This window comes from Podarcis pityusensis (genome assembly GCF_964106645.2).
Source record: "Podarcis pityusensis genome assembly, chromosome: 1".
Taxonomy (NCBI): Eukaryota; Metazoa; Chordata; class Lepidosauria; order Squamata; family Lacertidae; genus Podarcis; species Podarcis pityusensis.
The window spans coordinates 114863897-114885140 of record NC_138028.1 but is presented as its reverse complement, the minus strand read 5'-3'; the positions used below and the strand labels follow the sequence as shown (position 1 = coordinate 114885140).

General features: G+C 43.0%; 1 long non-coding RNA gene across 1 annotated transcript; it reads right to left on the bottom strand.

Moving 5' to 3' along the window:
- Window positions 1–17374: 17374 nt before the first annotated feature.
- LOC308474505 lies at window positions 17375–19344 on the bottom strand. The gene is made up of 2 exons (XR_013984770.1): window positions 19293–19344; window positions 17375–17610 (listed from the first exon to the last, which is right to left on the bottom strand). It is a non-coding gene; the product is annotated as an uncharacterized lncRNA (long non-coding RNA).
- Between the last annotated feature and the right edge of the window lie 1900 nt (window positions 19345–21244).

Below are 21244 nucleotides of genomic sequence, written 5' to 3'. Positions count from 1 at the left end.
ACTGCAAATGGGAAGTTTCATGAAAGGAATACCATAGACAGTCTCTATAGGATAGGGGCAGCAAACTGAATGATGATGATGATGATGATTTTATTTATACCCTGCCCATCTGGCTGGGTTTCCCCAGCCACTCTGGGCAGCTTCCAGCAACATATAAAAGCACAGTAAATTGGATTTGGCCAGTGGATCAGATCCCTATCTTTCGCCATCCCTCCTTGGGCCAAGTCTGACAGGTGGGTGGGGACCCTCAACTGTCAAGAATAATACTACGTAACCCATTTTGCCCACACGCTTTGAAATCAAGCTGCATCACCAAAGGCACGTTGCTTTGCGAACCCTGGCGGTCAGTTGGTTGTTGGTACCTGCAAGCCTTTTTGTACCTGTCATCATATACAGCATTCCAATGTTCAGCGTAAGAACTGATTCATGAGATACCATCTTGCTATGTGGCACTTGTGGCAAACTCCTAACTCATATGTTTCTCAGCCACATAAGCCATGGTAGCTAAACTCTGTGAAACCATTGGCACGTGCAGGATTTGGCTGCTGGTAGAGCATTGCTAGTGTCTCTTTTCAAAGGTTTGCAGTGGCAGGTCCAAAGAGAAACCTGGGTTGGGTTCTGGATGTGATCACGGTTGCGTAGAGTCATCCCATCACCACACAAAGCAGCTCGGAATCAATTTGCATTGCCCACAGAAGTATGAATAAGCTCTAAGCTTACTGACATTTGAGGTCATGGGCTTAATCATAGGACAAGGAATAAGGTAAAAGTTTCATGCCACTTTTCTGGAACTTGCTGCTGGCATCAGAAGTTTTCCACCTTCCCACTGCATAGCTGATTTTAAAACATTTGCTCGGCAGTGTTGTGTTATGAAAATCTTAGTAATGCTGGTGTGAGAAGGGTGTTCATCTGTGTTGGGAGTTTTTTTAAAAAAAATTCTGTGTAAGAGAATTTAAAGACAAGCTTGTAAAATTCCCTTGGCAAGACAACTGAAAAGACGAGAGAAGTGTTCTCTAGCGAATTATATTACTTGAATTGTCGCTATTTACAAAGACAAGGAATAAAACTAAGCCTTGGTCTTTAAGTGACAACTCTGTTTGCAGATCGGTCCAAAGGAAAGTGATAACCTTTGCATTGTTAATGTAAGGAACAGTCAAAAGGAGGACCAGAGGAGGAAAGCATTTTATAAATGCATTCAGAGCTGACTGAATATTATCAAGTGGATTGGTCCAGACTTTTGAAACATTTATTGTTGGCATAGCTGCAGGTTAAGAGCTTCCATGGTCAGAGCAACTGGGGACAGAATAGCCCTCGCTGGAAATAACAGTTACAGTTGTGCCCTTTTGAAACCAAACGCCCCAGGCTGAAGGGCATGTGTATGCTGAGCAAGCACAAATATTCCTAAGCGATACTTAGCTGCATTTAGGTAGGCTGATGATGAATATTCCATAGGACTTCAAATGTTGCCAGACTGTAAATAGATATGTGAGAGGTGTTTTTGTTGGTTGGCTTGCTTTTTTGAAAAATTGCTTGTAGTTTTTGCAGGCTGATCTTGGCAAAGTAGGGACGTGGGTGGCACTGTGGGTTAAACCACAGAGCCTAGGACTTGCCGATCAGAAGGTCAGCGGTTCGAATCCCCGCCACTGGGTGAGCTCCCGTTGCTCGGTCCATGCTCCTGCCAACCTAGCAGTTCGAAAGCACGTCAAAGTGCAAATAGATAAATAGGTACCGCTCTGGCGGGAAGGTAAATGGTGTTTCCGTGTGCTGCTCTGGTTCACCAGAAGCGGCGTAGTCATGCTGGCCACATGACCTGGAAAAACTGTCTGCAGACAAACACCGGCTCCCTCAGCCAATAAAGCGAGATGAGCACCGCAACTCCAGAGTTGGCCATGACTGGACCTAATGGTCAGGGGTCCCTTTACCTTTTTACTTGGCAAAGTAGAGCTAGGTGAAGTTGGGCATGCGCAGTGGAGCAGGGCCCTGCACACTGCAGAAAAGATGCAGTAACATGCCGAGCCCATAGGTAAATTCAAACAGTTGCCGAATTCTCAAAGAGTGTGCAGAAGCATTGCAGAAGCAACACCCTATGCTGTTACTTTCATATGTCTGGCCGTGTGAAGAGACTTTGTATAAATGCACTTTAAGGCAGACCAGCAGATGAAGATGTAACCACCTCTTTGAACATTTTTGTAAATTCAGATCAAGACGCCCCTTGCTCAGCTTGCTCCTTTCTGCAACCTTGCTCCTTTCAGCTGAAAATGGCTTGACAGGCTTTTTCATGAATCCTAACAAGTCTGCCCCTGGAGCAGCATCAATTAAATAAGGGGAAATCGGTGCTGTCAGCCTCAACTATTGAGGAAGAAGGTGGTCGAGGCTATTCTGCAGTCCATGAATAGTACACAGCAGGACATGAAATGCACGGGGGAAGGGCTTCTGGTATGAGGTGTGCTGCAGCAGCGATGGGGAGCCTGTGGTCCTCCAGGTATCTCCAGTCATACCTGGCCACTGGCTATACTGGCTGGGGGTCATGGAAGTTGGAGTCCATCAAACATCCAGAGGGCCACGTCCTGGTTCCCCATTTCCGTGCGAGAGATAAAGCCAATCTAGAAGACAGTGAGGGGCATTTTTCAGACCACATAAGTGTCTGTATTGCTTACTGACTCAATGTAGTCCCCCTCCAATATAAATTGCTTTGAAATATTTTGGGCCGGATCCACCTGACATGTCCTGCTAGCAGAAGTCACTGCAAAGATTTCTGCTAGCACAATGGGGTTTCCTCCCCCTCCTCTCCTCCCATGCACCTAATGCTTTCTCCAAAATTGACTTAGGTGCTGAGGGAGGTCAGGAAAACCCCCAGAACAGCTTGTGGTGGGAGAAGAGGGGAGATGGTTCCATCAGGCAAGCAGCAATGCTTGCGTTGATTGAGTGATCTCCTTAGCATTACACTGATTTCCTTCCTTTGTACATTACGTTCTTTCTTCTTCCAAGGAACCTCATCAGAGTAGTGCTTAGGCTACTTAGGCTTAGGCTAAGGAGCCAGCAACTTCCTTAAGGCCGTGAAAGGACCTCCAAAACCGAGTGGAGATTTGAACTGGAGATTTGAACTTCCACATCCAGGCTCTCTTCCTGTGAGCCATCAGCAGGTTCACACGTAATACTCAGCCAAACTATGGCTTACTCTGGAAGTGTGAGCATGCGGGATCCCAGAGAGGAGGTCATCACTACTTTGCTTCTCTTCTGGTACTGGTGCTGCTCCACTCTTGTGAACTAAACCATGGTTTGGCTTAGTATGACATCTAAACCTGGGGTCATGGTTTAGCTCCCACCAGACAAAGCACAACCTATAACCAGTGTTCGTTCTTGGATGATGTGCTAAAGCAAACCATGGTTTAGAGCCCAGTGGCAGGGAGACCAGGAGTGGAGTGCTTTAACTGCAGTCTTCTCTCCTGGAACCCTCACAGTCATGTCCTAAGCCATTATTTGGCTTACGGTTACGTGTGCACCAGATCTTTGCGCTCGGGAATGCTTGCACATTTCACTACACAGCTAAATATGGCAACACATATTTTTGCAAAAATGTCATGGACTGGACATCAGAGGAGGAGTGGTGGATACAGCCCCCTCTCCTTCTCCTGAGCCTTCCCAAGAAGAGGAGGGCAGTATAGAATTACAATGGTGGTTTGCAGAAGGTCATGACTCTGAGACAGAAGAGGGGGAAAACTGGGAGATAATGGAAGAGGGGGAGGGAAACAGCAGAGCCAGAACAACTGGCTGACACATTAACATTAGATAGCATTCCTGAGCCCCCTTTCTCCTAGAATCTGGCGTGCATTAAGAGTAGTAGAACAGAAAGCTCAGAGGCAGAAAGCACAGATCAGCCAGCGCAGGGATGACATAGAATAGGAGAGATGGAGAGGGAGGGGCTTTACTTGGAGCGATGCCATTACAGTGGTACCTCTGGTTACGAACTTAATTCATTCTGGAGGTCCGTTCTTAACCTGAGGTACCACTTTAGCTAATGGGGCCTCCTGCTGCTGCCACCACGCGTTTTCCGTTCTCATCCTGAAGTAAAGTTCTTAACCTGAGGTACTACTTCTGGGTTAGCGGAGTCTGTAACCTGAAGCGTCTGTAAGCCGAGGTACCACTGTATCTGAGAGGAGGCATCATCCATCTCTCTCTGTGAATACTGAATAAAATACCATTGTAAGAACTTCTTGATTTCCCGTTTCTGGCTGCCAGCCGCAAGGGAGGGGGATCGAATTCCCTGAAGCCTAACAAAAAATGGCTTTTTTTTTTTTTTGGTTCTAGCTTTCCATTGCTTTGATATTTGAACACCATCCCCATCATTTTGTACAAGGCATTGAAATGCCCCACTCCACCCTATTTGCAAGCAGGAACCTCCCTGTAGCAACATCTGGGGCTGCTCTCACAAAGCCCTTTCAGAATTCCAGTGCATCACTACTGGCTACTTGGGAAGGAGAGCTGGGGGTTGGATTCACTCCACTCCCCGATCCCCAGTGCCCCGAATAGCTAATCAGTGGGATTATTATCTTTATGAAAGAGCTTCTTCCTGCAGGCACCCCCAGCTGCTGGATCAGAGGGCAACTGCATGGCTTGCAGCCATTTGCTTCATGCCATTTCCCACCCAGCTGGTGCTTCTGCACAGAGATGCTGGCTTTTGTGCCGATCCAAGCCGGGTGGGGGACTTTACAATGTGCTGTATAAGTAAATGCCCCAGCTGTTTCCCTCACGCTGCTTCGAATCCAGCCGGGTGTAAGTGTTCAGCGATCTCACACAGATCATCTCCCTGATTATGAGACAAGTAACACAGTAATAGATCACAATATAATATCCATTACTTGATTTTCATTAAATACTTGTCTCTAAATTTAGACGGATAGTTACGTGCCTGCATTTAAAACAACAACAACAACAACAACAACAACACACTCCAGTGTCTAAACAAAATAATGTGTAAAAACTAGGCTTGCCTTATTTTCTTTCTTTAAAAAAAATGCAGATTTTTCTGTATATTGGGACAGATAGCATATTGGGCCAGCTGTTTTCTGTCTTGTTGAAGAATTAGCAGTCTGCCTCTTTATGCAGAAGTGCAAAAGAGAAAAGAAAGATAAACAGAGACTGCTTTTGTTTCATAGTTTCCAGTGGTTTCCTCTATCTGGATAGTGGTGAATGGTGGCAGTAACCTAAGTAGATTACCTGACAGATAATCTTTCTCCGTATTTTCCTGCCTGTGCTTTGAGATCAGCCGGACAGTGTCAACATTAACTGAGATGAGAAAATCTTTGACCCACTGCAGGGCTTTCTTGGCCCTTGTGGGACACTCTCTCTTGAAGTTTGTCTGGTTTTTTTGGTTTTGATTTATGCTAATCTGCTCTATGCTAATCTGTTCCATATCTGTTGCAAACCATACTAAGAACTGGAAGTTCCTAGAAGAAACTTCCTAGAGGAAAGAGGATGCCATTGCTCCTCCTCTTTAAAAGATCCTGAAGATGTTCTACCACCTACATGTTATGGCTCCAATACACCACCAGCAGGGGGCTTAAGCAATCACCACCTCTCAATATCAGCTCTCCCCTCCATAGTATTGGAATAGTAACAGTGACCTGTGGGGTTGCCGTAAGGATTACAGACAGATAGGGTAGATGTACTGCTCCAAACAATCTGAAAGAATAAATAAAAATTATTGTTAAATTATAGTAAACAAAAATTACACTAAGAACAGAGCAGATTTAGAATGTACTAGTTTATTTTCAGAAGCCAGCCATAAATCATACCATTCAAAGTTGGAGCTAACTCTTTATTTGATGTTTGATGTTGTATTGTTTTCAGTTTTTTAAAAAAATAATAATTGTTATTAGTTTTCAATTACAAACCAATAATAGCCTCACTATAACAATACCAATTTATAATACAATTATTAATACCAATAGTTTGAATACCGAATTATATAATTTAGATGAGGTGCCCCCCCCAGCAGGCTAGGATTGATGGCTTGATTATTTGCTTTATTTCTGCATTTCAAAATCTTATGAATTTCCATTACATTACGGTTGTATAAGGGATGATGATGATGATGTCATATTGTGTTTTAATTTGTTGGAAGATGCCCATAGTGGGTGGGGAAACCCAGTCAGATAGGCAGTATATGAATAAATATTATTATTATTATCCACGATCTTCAGGCCTAATGAGCACAGCAGCTCATCCCTGGTAGGTCTTGCCCTTTGAATCAGTTGCTGAGACTGAAAGTCTTTGCCTTCTCACAGCTGTTTAAGTCCCCTTCTTTTCAGGGCTTTCCCCAAGCAATTGGAGACTGTGCCTGCATGATGCCAACCTCTGCTCCACTCTTTTCATACCTTTTCTGGTTCTGGGAGACCAAGGGGGAGGGGAGCTTGTTGCAGAAGGAGGAGGAGTCACCTGTGACCCTTCACCACCCTGACTCATCTCTGCCTCTTGGAATCCCTCCTCCCCTGCTTCAGCTTCTGGAATTCTGTCTGCCACAGACTCTTCCAGCTCACCACTCCCTGAAATCCTGCAACTGCACAGGGGTTCATAAATCTAAAGCTCCTGGAACAAAGCGACTCCTCAAATAATTTCGCTAACAGATGTCAAAGAGATAAACAACTACCTGACGTTTAGAAGACATCTGAAGGAAGTTTTTAATGACTGATATTTTAATGTAGGTTTAATCTTAGCATGTGAAGACCCCCAAACCCCCTCCAAAATAAATCACACAGGAAACAGAGTATTTGTTTAAGATTTTTGGCATTAATTTGGCCACAACTTTATTGTTTACAGCATGTGAGTGGTTGCTTAGGCATTGGTTCGGAATGCCTGAACCTGCCCCGGCAGGAACAGAACTGACAACTGGAACCTCCAGAGGTCAGTAAGCCAAAACATGCTGGGGGAGCACAGAGACAGATTTCCGCCTCTTAGTTCACCCCAGATGCTCCCAGGAACTCTGGCATGGCCCTACCCCTGAGAGGAGATCGGACAGAGCAAATTGAGCCCCTGGATTCCTTTAACGGAATTCCCTAGCAGCAGCAACAAAAATGAGGGGCAGGCACAGCCAATCCATAATCCCCTCTACCAAAGAATGAACCAATGCCTAACTGCCAACCTTGCAAAGTTGTGACAATTTGCTACACTGTAGGCAAAAACCAAATGGCACCAGCCAATCAGCCAAGTGGCAAAATTCCTACTGGGCCCCTGCTTCAAAAACAGATGACCCCTAGACAGGCATAGCAAGGTCAAAAACACAACCTTAAATTATAGGGAGGGAGGGAGGGAGATCCGCTGCACGATGTGAAAGAGGAAGTATTTCGCCTTGTGCAGCTCCTAAAATAGCCCCTTAATTGCCAATCAAACCCCAACCGACAGAAATTTTCCCCAGCAACAAAGGGGCGACCAATGAGGCAAGGAGGTCATCCAAATGGGCCCGCCCCAGCAACAAGAAGGCAGTTTGGTGATCTCACTGCAACACGTGGCTCTCCATGATTTGGAGGACACGATTTGTTGGAAGCCGCACAGAGTGGCTAGGGAAACCCAGCCAGATGGGCGGGGTACAAATAATTGCAACTTCTTCTTCTTCTTCTTGCAAGCAAGCAAGCAAGCAAGCAAGCAAACATTAAAGTCAAACTCACAATGGCAAGTTCCAAAAACAGGCAATTGTTTGCATGGCAAACTAGTGTCTGGAATGTCTCCCTCTAGAAACCCTACCGCAGCTTGTGAAATATTGAACTGGGGACTGCTTGGCTAAATACATCTGTAAAGCATCAGGCAGATTGATTATGAGATCCATCGGAAACAAACTGCGAGGAGATTTATGGTTTATTTGGATGCCACATTACAGGCTTTTAATAATAAATAATAATAGTGCAGCTTTTATTTTCAAATAAAAAGGAAACAAAAACATCATTTCAGTTGCCGCTGAAGGCTACAGTCAAAACATTGTTCCTCTCTCATTTGCAGAAAACAGCGCTTGTAAAATATTGATGCACAAGTCACTTATTTCCCCCCCTTTTGTCATTATTTATAGTCACTACCCAGTAGTGCTCCGTTTCCCCAAGCTTGACAGCCACCATCTGTCACCCTCCTCTGTGATTTTAAAATAATGTGGTAGGCAAATAAATAATACAGTTAGCCCTACACAAAATAAACATAGCAAAAGACTATTGTACATCTTTATTTATCAAGAACATTTGTTGACTGCCCAATTGACAAATGTCCTCTCGACAGCTCACATGTCACACAGAGGTACAATTAAAACATTAAAATACAAAGGAAAGTGCCGGACTTCTTTCTTAATATCAAAAGTACCTGAAAATATTGTTGAGAAACACTATCTAAGGTTTGAATGTTGATGTTTAGGTTGGCTGAAATAAAAGCAACTATCCTTTCATCAGCTCCATCTTTCAAATGGCTTTTAATCACATCAGTAACATATGAATGATATCCCTGTAGCGAAGAAGGGTTTAACTCTAGGGTAACAATGGGCAGATCTGCCAATCTCAGTGTCTAATTTTTCCCAACTTAAGTTCCATTTTCCACATTTTCATACCAGTTTTGCAATCTTTTTTAAAAAAATCCTCATGAAAATTGATCAGTGTTTTAGTGCAAATTTCTCCTAATATAGGCATTTATTGTGTGCAATTTTGGCTAATGTACAGATTTTTGCAAAGCAATTTCCCCTAATGCATTTTTGTATGAAACAGTGTTTCTGAACAACACATACTGTCTGAAAGAGCAATAGTTTTAAGTTCCAGATGGTTTTAGCTGTATAAAAATGACTATTGCACAGCTTCCAATTTGGTCAATCTTACTTTTCCTAAACTCAACTGACCTTGCCCAGATGTCTTTCTGGAATCACTGAGCTGGAAGACCTTCTGCATCCCATCTTACATTGTCCTTCACACTTGAAACCCCAGTATAAAATAATCCGAGAAAAGATATATGTCACCTATTGTCAGAGTCTGACTTTTTTTGGAAAATCATTGTAGTTTCGCTCCATGGCTCCTCAGCCAAGCACATACACCAAATGTCAGAACCTGCGATTCCTCTTGTACTGAGCAGGATTACTATCACAACAACACATCATTCATTGGGTAATCCTAACCTGTCTCATAGTCTAAACCCAACTCACATTCTCTTTTAGGGGGCGAAGAAACCAACACTTGGTGAATTCTGCTTCACAATGATAAGAAGAGCCGACATCGAAAGCTATGAAAGCTTGGCCACCACAAGGCAGTCATCCCTGGGGTAACTTTTCTGACACCTCTTGCTTAAAACCCTAAAAAGCCAAAAGGCCCCACTTTAGCAGTCTGTATTCATACTAAAAACAAAGACCAAGCATGCTTCTGCCCTTCTGCTCCATGGGGGTTTCTGCCCGCCCTGAGCTCACCTTAGGACACCTGCGTTACAGTTTGACAGGTGTACCTCCCCAGTCAAACTTCCCATCTGACGCTGTCCTCTTCTTGTACTGGCTGCTACAAGACCCTGTGTGAAAGTGCTTCCAGAGACACCTACAAATTCGTCATGGTGATGTTCTGATTTGGTATTTTATTATTAATTTTTATTGCTCTTTTATCCTTTATTTTATTGCTTGTTTTCCTTATAACTTGCTTGTTTTCTAAGCCTTGATTCTGCCTTCTATTCATTGCAATTTATATGCATAGAATTTTCACTATGTGGATTTGCAAAAGCAATTTGTTGCATACCTTTGAGCCTGATTGATTATTATTAGTATTTTTTAATATATTTTTTGCAACGGCCTTTGGCCACAAGGAATACAAGTCTGACCAAGATCACGATTAAAATATTAATTGGCAGCATCTCAGACAAGATAAAAACCAACCCTTCTGTTTCCTTCCTAAAGCAACCTTCATCTTCACAGCTTCTGTGACCAGGAAAAAGAACTACAGTAGAGACAATATTGCAAATGTATCTCAATGCTTAGGATAGAGGAGGGTTCTTTCTATCCTTTTCTCTACCTTTCTGGAATAGGAAGCTGTAAAGGATATTAACAGTGCTTTTTTCTGAGCGTACTCGAGGGTGGCGCTGTGGTATAAATCACTAAGCCTCTTGAGCTTGCTGGTCAGAAGGTTGGCGGTTCGAATCCCCTTGATGGAGTGAGCTCCCGTTGCTCTGTCCCAGCTTCTGCCAACCTAGCAGTTCGAAAGCACACCAGTGCAAGTAGATAAATAGGTACCACTGTTGTGGTAAGGTAAACGGCATTTCCATGAGCTCTGGTTTCTGTCACAGTGTCCCATTGCTCCAGAAGCGGTTTAGTCATGCAGGCCACATGACTCGAAAAAGCTGTCTGTGGACAAACGCCGGCTCCCTTGGCATGAAAGCGAGATGAGCGCCACAACCCCATAGTCGCCTTTGACTGGACTTAACCGTCCAGGGGTCCTTTACCTTTGCCCTTTTACCCAAGGGTACACAGTCCTGGCACCTTTTTTCCCCTAAAAGAAAAGCACTGGTTAAAAGTGTGTTGCTTACTGCAACAACTTCATGTTGAGTTGAGTACTGGCATCCTTCCCCCCCCCCCCCAGAAGAAAACATCTATAAAAACGCACTATCAAAATAGATATAAAAAAAGGAAATAACAATAAACATAAGCAGGAGCAGATGAGAAACAGCAAGAGCAAATTAAAAACAGCATCTAACAGCAAAACCAGCAGTGGAGAAAACTAATCATCTCAGTAGGCTGAAGAGTTCTGTCGAAACAAGAAAGCCTCCGTCTGCTGGTGGCAAGCCAACCAGGGTGGGGCTAAACAGATTTCCCTAGGAATGGAGTTGGAGCAAAACCTGCTCGTAAACAGAGGTGTTTTTTTTTTAAAAAAAGAAAGATATCCAGATTTTCCAGCTGCACAAATTCGCCACCAGACATCCCACCCTAAAAAAAGAGCCAAAAGCAAAGACATTTCACTAAATTTCTAGGAAATGTTTGTTCTTCTCTCGATATTCCTTGGTTTCGCCTGAGCAAGAACCTCCAAAGTTGTGCCAAAAATTCGTTTTAGGCAAAATCCAGAAGCGACTCTATGAGATATGGTTGTGAAGAGAAGCTCGTGTTCCTCCTTTGTGAAGGAGCCCAGCGTACACATCGGTTCAATGTAAATGGACTGTGTGCATTAATTCAAGTGACCATGACAGAGCGATAAACCTGGGATGCAGAGATTAGTTTTGGCCATGAATCTTGTGACACCTTAAAGACTAATAGGTTTATTGGGGCTTAAGAGTTCAGGAACTAGAGTCCAGTTCGTGAGATGAACGAAGTGTTAATTCTTAGTGTTGTTCTTAGCATAGCATAGTACATACACATGAAAACAGAGGGTGAAATATACAAAATGTTACCCAATGGCCATAAATTGCAAGCAATAAGTCCGTAGCACTTCTATGCAGAACCTTCTATGCACTAGCTGGGGGGGAAATCAGGAAAAGGAGTTAGATAAAATTGCTATAAATTGTTGTGGTGATTTGGAGGATTAATCTGACATCAAGCTGGATTTGAGTTTGTTGATGTCTTTTGTAACTTCTCTCTATTAGTTCATGGATGCTGGCAAAATAATATTATAAAATAATATTCAAATTGGAGCTGTCAGAGGTGCACAAGGGAAGCTGTTTTAATGCTCAGGAACCAGGCAAATCTTTACAGATGTTTATATTATGGATGCATATTCTGTATCATGCTATTAATCCTGTTATTTAATACACGTTTGTTGTGGCCTTTTGCTAGAACAATAAACCTAGGAACTGAACTAGGCAGAGACCCAGTATATACAAGATAAGAAATGAGTAATACATTGTGAAATTAGTGAATTTCTGGCTGTGCTAAGGGTGGGGGACCTCTGTCCTGCAGACTTAATAAGGCCCCTCAAGCCCACCAGAATATTATTATTATTTATTGTTGCTCCTTTTCATTTATTACCTGTCCTTCACCCTGTGGGAATGTTGTGGGTAGTAGGAGAGGCTATATTGATTAAATATTATCCTTCCTAACTCACACTAGTGAGTCATGTTTATAGCAGAGTTCATTCCCCGTTTTACACAGCAAGAAGCTAGTTGCAGATTCGTTCGAATCTCTTTAGTTAAGCAATCCAATCTGGCATGCCCGGATTGGAGTATATTCCTGGTAAGACCCCTTTGATTGCCTCAATAAGAATAAAAAAACCAAGAGTCTTCCTTATAAGTAATGAAAAGTTTACTTACATTCAGTTCACAGTATGATCCCTGAAGGCAGGCTTTAGCTTGTAGTTACAGATACAGTGTGGCTTACATCCTTGTAAGGATGAGCCCATATGCTACTGGCAGAGAGCCAGCAGTGCAGTCCAAGAGAAGAAATGGCATCAAATGAGGAAGATGGCTGTGTGACTGGACTTTTTGTGGGGTCTGCAAGGGTTACGCCCACGTACCTATTTACATGCAAGGGGAGGAAGCTCCAGATCAGGTTTGACAGGAAGTCCTCCTGGCTGTGGAGTAACACCTCCCCTGTGTGTCCACTCTGGGCAAACAGGAAGTATTGTACTTGACTGCTTATGTTACATCCCACACACCCTAAGGTCCCAGTGAGGATTACAGCAATTTAGGGGCTACCATGGAGAATGCCTTTTCCCAAATCACCCACTCTCCTGAGCTTCTGAGGGTGGTGCAACAACCAATATGGCACCCTCCGCTGATCTTAACACCCAAGAGGGTCTGTAGGGAAGGGGGCGGTCCTTCAGATATGTAGAGCCTGAATCAGGCTCTAATGTGAGCACCTTGAATTGGCCTCAAAACAAATGCCAGTTGGCTGGCAGATAGAAAGCCTACCATGTCAAAGTGGTCTGTAGAAGGCGAAGGGGCTCAGGATCTGGTCCACCAACTGTATCCTGTTTCTCACCCCGATCTATGTCATTCTAACTTAAGAGGTGTAATGGGGAAATAAATCCAGCATCTTGATTAAGACCAAACTGAACAGAATTGAATATGCTGATAAATTGTAGTTCAATCATTCCAAGTCCTTGTTAAAGTCAGACAACATTATGGTCTGCAGCAGAGCACTTTGGGAAATTGAAGTGACTCAGGCAGGGCAGGAGTGGGGAGGAAACCATAGTCAAGGAACACTGTTTACACAGTGATTCTAAAGATGCCTTAACTCAGTCCTGTTGAGCATGTTTTACTGATCTGGCCAAAAAAATGTCACTTCACTCATTTGCTAGCGTCAGTCTTCAGCTAACAGCACGAAGCTTTCAGGCACTGAGACCAGATATAAATGTACTCTGCCATTAGCGTGAGGGTTTGAAAGCTTCTGAGGACATAGTAATTTGTTAGTCTTTTGCTAAAACATTCCATAGAAGAGACACAAGCCTTTCCTTTTTCAGTGGAGAAGCAGACAGCAAATGTTCACATTCAACAGACATACCCCAGAACTCTTCCTCACTTTTTATTATTTTTATGCTTTCTTTTAAGAATCGGCACCTTCATGCTTTAGGGCCTCCATAACCCACTTCAGGAGCCTTTCCTATTGCTTGGGTTCCATTGACATATTTTCATAAATCCTTGTGGTGCAGCAATGAAACTGCTAGCATATTTGCAAAGCTAAGCAGGGTCTGGTAAGGTTTCAAATTGGATGGGAGACCCCATGTTGAGATTCCTGCATTGCAGGGGGTTGGACTAGATGACTTGTTGGCGGCCCTTCCAACTCTACAGTTCTATGTCCAACTCTACAATTCTGTGGTGCTATATAATGTGATCCCCCAAATGGCACATGGTGTAAGGCAGCTTCCCATGATATGGTTTGAGCCTTGGCTCAAGGATGTTGCTCAGTGCTGGAGCAAATGCTGTACCTGCTGAAGGTCTCAGGTTTGGTCCTCAGCAGGCCAGGTAGCATTGGGAAAGGCTCCTGTCTCAAACCCTGGAGAGGGACAGGGCAGGACACACAGCACATCATGAGCTCGCTGGGCTCAGGGTCTAAAGCTGCTCCCTTCGTTCTACATCCTCTTTTCTAGGCAGCAGCAGCAGCCTGATGCATGTCACCCAAGCTGCAAGGAAATTCGTCTTAGGCCTCTGCCACAAGTCTTGCATTTCTCAGGGGAAATTTCCTGCCGGCAGAAAGTGGCCTGACCTTCACCCCCTTTGGGGTGTATGCAGATTATGCAAGGGCCGCTGCTTCCATAAAGACAGCAAGGTGGTGGTGGAAGGATGTTCCCAAAACAAAACAAAACCCATAAGCATAAAACCCCAGGTGAGCAATGGACCTCAGCGAGTGCTAGCTTATTGAAATGAGACTAGTGTGTTTCATGTGTGAGATCACTCAGAGGCAACTTTTGTTGTCTAAATCTGCCTAATAATAATAATAATAATAATAATAATAATAATAAATTACTTATACCCTGCCCATCTGGCCGGACATCCCCAGCCACTCTGGGCTGCTCCCAACAGAATATTAAAAGCACGATAAAATATCAAACATTAAAAACTTCCCTAAACAGGGCTGTCTTCAGATGTCTTCCACAAGTCAGATAGTTGTTTATTTCCTTGACATCTGATGGGAGAGCATTCCACAGGGCAGGTGCCACTACTAAGAAGGCCCTCTGCCTGGTTCCCTGTAACCTCACTTCTCGCAGTGAGGGAACCGCCAGAAGGACCTCAGAGCTAGACCTCAATGTCTGGGCCGAACGATGGAGGTGGAGACGCTCCTTCAGGTATACTGGGCAGAGGCCGTTTAGGGCTTTGAAGGTCAGCACCAACACTTTGATTCACGCAGCTCGTCCTGTCTCCTAGGTCAGAAAGAAAATAGTTCCCTTCCTTAGTTAAGCACCAGATGATGGTCACTGGGATCATAGATGAGGAAGCCTAAACTTCCTAAGAGCTGTCACAGTAGAAGGCATAATAAGGGAGAACCTAGCTAGGTTGGGTTGAAACTCTCACACACTATTTAAACAAGTTGCTATTGAAACACCATTGTTACATTCAACAACATTTTGAATGAAGAGTTGGATGAGACATTGTTATTTCATTATTGAAAACTCAGCGAGGTTTGTGCCTAAGGTTAGTTCATCACTTGATAGCTAACAAGCATCTATGACTGGATTTCTTTTTTAAAAAAATCATATAATCTCCAAGCGTGTGCTGAGAACTGAAGCATTTTCTTTGTTACTCCAACATTTTATCTGAAAAGTATATTGATCTGCAATGTGTAGTTTATTATGGGAGTCCTTAAATTGTGGGTTGTGATCCTCCCCCCCTCCCAAATTTTTATATTTATTCCTGCCTTATGGTATAATTATTATACTCTGAAGTGTCAGGTAAGTGCACACTCTTGGGAACTGAAGCATGAATAAAGTGACATTTTAAATTACTCTTTTTATTTACCATCTTTAAATTATAGTATTGGCAAGAAAGAAAACACTGTAGTTTCATCACAAAGAAAAGTGATTCAAAAGAATAAGCAGACAACACCCTGACCAAATTACGAGGCACCCATTCCATAATTATTACATTGTCTTACATTGTGTATATCACTATATTCCTTCACTGCTGCCTGAAAGCTGACATCTGGTAATAGAGCCTATTGATTACATTTATTCTGTTAAATGCTAAATCAACATTGTACATTTGACCCTATTGATTGTTCAATGTAAATGATTGAAATCTAATCTCAGGAAAACATGACACAATGCTCTAATTATCTGTGCGGTTTAGACAGATAGACCTATCTTCATTTTTTTATTGACCAGAAAAAGAATCTTTTATAGAAATAATAAACAAGCCTACAGCACAGGCAAATGCCTTCTTGCTCTGTAGTGTTTTAATGCAGAACTATGCCACACCAAGGGCTGATTTGTTCTGGTCTACCCCTCTTCAGATTATGCTAAAGTCCGAATTTACCCTGAGGTGACAAACCTATGCCTGGGTTTATACTGCTTCAGACTGCAGGTGGGGACTCAGCTGACAGAATGCTCCTCCATGTAAAAAAATAATTATAATCCCTAGACACGGACAACTAAGGAGGCTATGCTGAAATCGTACTCCCTGACATTGAGTTTTCTGTGGGAAAGACTCTTTTCTGGTATGGAGCGGCATTCAGTCATGTGACCCCATCCCTCATCAGAAGAGATGCAGCCCAGAAATAGCTCTAAGTGACCACCCACCTCGATGGTCTTAATTATAATCAATTATTATTTTCACTGCTTCCTCCCCCCCCCCGAAAAATAGCTGCCGGTACTCACCATGAAGTTGTTTCAGTTAAGTGCCACACTTTTTAACAACAAAAAAAGTGCCAGTACTGCATAACCTTGAGTACCCCCTGAAAAAAAGCACTGATTATTATTATTTTTTGGCCAGGTTGAAGTCAAATAGCCATCATTTCTTTCGATTTCATCAGAAATCATTTTTAAAAAGGAGCAGCAAATGTCCCTCCATTTCCTCTCCCTCACAATTGGTAAATGTATACCTCTCTTTAATGTTTTATTATGTTTTTTATATATGTTAGAAGCCACTCAGAATGGCTGGGGCAACCACCAGTCAGAATTGGGGGGGTATAAATAATAAAATTATTATTATTATTATTATTATTATTATTATTATTATTACTATAATGAAATAGGACGTCTTTATTTTCATCAGAGATATGCTAAGGGGTATACAGTCTCCTCACTTCCCAGCAGCTGGTCTTCTGTCTCTCCTGAATCTTATAACGTCAGCTCATTGGATGGCCCTGAGAGAGAGAGAATGAGTGAGAGAAAGATGCACCATATATATGTGTGCATTTTGATATTTTCTGACTTGTTTTTAATCTCTTTCCTAATTGTATATAACACAAGCTGCCTTCTCACTCTTCCTCCCATGCTTACAGTCAATCAATGTGAGGAGCGATGGGAATATGCATGTTGGCTGTCTCCACACCCAACAAGAGATGATAACTTGTTCCTGGCTGTGTGCAGATCCCAATGGACACAGGGCCTACCCTCTGCAAGAATCAGCCCTGCAGAATTTGCCTCAGTCTGCAAATATTTCTAGAGTCCAGCAGCATCTCTAAGACGCTGTGTACATTGTTCTAAACTGTATTGTATTTGGATTTTTGCAGCCCGTATCAGAGCTAGAATCTCTTTCTTTTCTTCCTGTCTGTTTCCCTTCAACTGCTGTCATAAGAATAACTGTCCTCAGAGGGAATCTGACAGCTTTGTACTGCAGCAGCACTTATGCAAAAAGTGACAGACTCTGGGAAATGGCCATTAACGGTACAGCATGCAGCCACTATTATTTTGACAAAAAGGAGAGAAAACCAACAAATTGAATAACGCTACCGATTAGCGCTTGAATTGCAATGTGGGCATATTATATCCTCATGCTGTCAAAGAAGTGCATGTGCTTTGTTTCATATTTCTGGCTTTGGTTTTAATGTTACTTCACAACATCCTCTTAACTTTTAACATTAAATATAAGGATGAAAGGCAACAACAGAAGACGCTGCACTCTTGGCTCCTTCTTTTTAAAAAACTGTCCATTGCCATTTCTTGAATTGTTACCTTCTCTTGCAAGGAAACCACTTTGGCTGCAAGCCTCCCATCTCAATTTCCGTATCCAAGGTGCATTTCGTCTTGAGTCCTGTGCAGCAAAAGAATTTTGTTTCAAAATAAGCCCTAAGATTCAGTTGCGAGATTTATTTTAAAACTGCCCTGGGAAGACAGGATGGGGAGCAAACAAGTTAGAGAGAAAACAAGTCCAAATAAAACTACCAATGAGTCTCATCTAAAGCTTACGGTAATTATGCACATATTAATCACAATGTCAGATGACAACAAATTAAAATAAATAATATTAAAAAGTGATGGGAAACTCAAAATGAAACATCTGGATTCCTCTCAACCATAAATTCATTACAAATCTAATTTCATTTCTGTTATCGCTGCAGGCTTATCTTTGATAAGACATCTTGACTTATGCTATTTTCAAATTATCATCTATCTTCTATATTAAATAATGTTTTGATGGGTAGAGGTAAAGTAAGGGATTTCTATATGTGTATAAAAAGCATAAGGGGCAGTCCTTGCCTGTAAGAACCCCCAACTCCTGCCACACTCACACAAAAGGGCCATATCTTGGTTAGGCCAACCAAAAAATTACAAAGCAGCTTAGAAGTTTTTGAGTTCTCCAGAACTCTTCATCAGGTTTTATGGTAAACAAAACAAGGGGATGGGAAGAGAGGGTTGGCAGAAAATGGCTGATGTTAAGAGCCATTGATGGAGTCTGCATTTAATCAGTCTCAGAACGGAATGTGGAAGGAGGTGGAACACATTCAAATAAGGGTCGGTTTGGTCATTTGAAGGTTTCAGGTTGCACCTAGGACTGCTGGAACATAGAAACATACATCAGTTGATCTTCCACTCATTTGAATAAATAGACCAAACTTGGGTCTCCAGCTGTTTTTGGCCTACAACTCCCATCATCCCTGACCATCGACTCCAGTGGTGAGAATGAGCTGCAAAAGAAAAGGAGCTACAGTGGTGCCTCGCAAGACGAAATTAATCCGTTCCGCGAGTCTCTTCGTCTTGCGGTTTTTTCGTCTTGCGAAGCACGGCTATTAGCGGCTTAGCGGCTATTAGCGGCTTAGCGGCTTATCGGCTATTAACGGCTTAGCGGCTTAGCGGCTATTAACGGCTTAGCGGTTTATCGGCTATTAACGGCTTAGCGGCTTAGCGGCTATTAACGGCTTAGCGGCTTAGCGGCTATTAACGGCTTAGCGGCTTTAAGAAAAAGGAAACAAACTCGCAAGAACTCGCAAGACGTTTCGTCTTGCGAAGCAAGCCCATAGGGAAATTCGTCTTGCGGAACGACTCAAAAAACGGAAAACTCTTTCGTCTAGCGAGTTTTTCGTCTTGCGAGGCATTCATCTTGCGGGGCACCACTGTACAAGGAATCTCTCTGATCATTAGCTCCTATGGCATCAAATCACATGGACATCTACAAGACATGATAGAGCCATACCCTTTTGGTGGCTTCAACATCTTTAGCAGTATCTTTTTAAAACCAGAGTCTTGGGGTTTGTGCATAAAACCCATTTTGTCCAACCCCACCCTCATAACAGGATCATGGGTCTGGGAATCACCTATGTAAACCTGTGCAGGAAAGTTCAGCTTATTATTATTATTATTGACAAATTATGGATTTTTCAATACAACATTCTCCTTCCTCCTCCTGTTTCTTTAATGGTCTGCTTTGCAAACCCTCCCCCTGTTTTCTCTTGCATTCCTATGGAGGTTTCCCCTTTCCTGAGCCTGACAAGTTACCTAGACAATTCTGTTCTGTGTTCTTTCAGTTGCTTAGACATGATGTTTAAACTAGGTGGCTTAAAATAGATCCTGCATTCCTCGAGGACTGTGGTCTTCTCTATGTCATTAACAAGGCATAGGGTATACTGACAGATGAATAACAGGAAAGCAACAAATAATAGTGATCATGAATAAAATATTGGTCAAAGGGCACCATAGGAGATGATAGATGATGGTGATAGATGATTGATAATAGATAATAGATAGATGATAGATAGATAGGTAGATAGATGACAGGTAGATAGATTTCCTTTTTCCTTTTTTAAAAAAAAACCTCAAGAAGCTTCAAACAAGAACGTTCGAACAATAACCAATTTTCACAATGGAAAAGGGGGACACTGAGAGTGCAGTGTAGCCTGTGAGCAATGAAATATTTAGAAATCATCTTTCTCAACCATAAAATATACATATGTTGAAACCTCTGCTAATGGCTTAGAGATGCTAGCTGCAGGCTTCTGCCTTATTGTGGCCAGTCAAAGCTTGGTCCCTGAGACAGCATTTTTCTGTTGACTAAACTGCTCCACATAACAAGGAAAGGAAAGAAACACAATCTTTTCCCATTAACTAATATAGTGACTGTTTAAAACTAATTTATGACTCGCCCACTCCCAATACCTTCTCACTCTGCACTTCAGTGGTGCCATCAATAGGATGCCCAGATTTAAAACAGGGCTGTGCAGGGGGAGCTTATAGCAGCCATTGCAATTCTCATTCTTCTGCAGGATGAGTTGCAAAAGGAGACAAGGATCTTGCAACTCGGATAGGTGAGCTGAAGCTGGCAGCTTTTTGGTAGCTGTTCCATAGATGCTTCTGTCGCCACCTCGCACCCACTCTAGCAGAAGCCGAGTTGCAGCCTGGATTTTGGTGAAATTCTCCCCTCACCCATAATTTAATAATCACACTGACTGGGCTGTGGCCCAGTTCCAGGAAGGGCTGGGCAGGCGATTCCTGCACAGCTGAGGGGGTAGAAAGAGAAATCATTGGCACCTTCTCTTTCTGGTTGCGCCAGAACATCAGCTGAGTCCTGTCCAGAGGACCTATCAGGAAGGGGGGGGCGAGATGGGTCCCCCCTGTATTTAAGAGGGTGACCTGCAACCATGAAATTCACCAACCACTCACCCAGGCTGTAAGTGGTCTGCTCAGAGGTGAATGGGCAGGATGGCATTGGACCTTGATATGGTTTTTTATTTTTGTTGTATTCAGGGCCAGGGAGGAATGTTTTCTTGCTGACAAAATGGCTGGTCTGCAGGTTTTCACCTACCTCATAGCAACTGTCACAACTTTGGTAGATAAGGCATTGGGCTGGATCCTTAACTGACTGGGTACTTCATGAAAGGGGTCCAGGAGGGTTAACTGTCCAGGAGCCCAGGGGGGGGCCCTCTGGGCTAAATTACCTCTCCGAATGGCAGCCCTGGGAGGGTTTGTGGCAACTGGTTCATGTCAGAGGCTACACCCCATCTCACAGGGTTTATCAACCTGCAGGCAAGTGGACTGAGATCAGATCCACGCCCAGCGCCTTGGCCAAATCAACTGGCATCTGTAATCAATAATGTTGTGGCCTATTTTAACCCAAATACCAATCTCCTGTGTCCATTTATATGGTCTGGCCTGCACCGCACAGCAAACACCCTGCAGCAGCAATGAACTCATAGTAAAAGGGGATGGGGAAAGAAGGAATTTCAGCAACATCTTTCAGTTCCCAGAAATCCCACAAGGACTGTTCTTGAAAGTTGGAGGTTTCAGCCATTATAGATTGTAGGTGTTTTTGGTTTCTTGCCAAAGGCAGAGATCCACAGAGCATGAGTTTTCTCTCACTGAGCAACTGGCTATGAAGCCGACACAAGTAGAGAAAGAAAAGATGCCTTCTGTTGCTCCCAGAGGCAAAATACTTCTCACTTCAATAATAAATT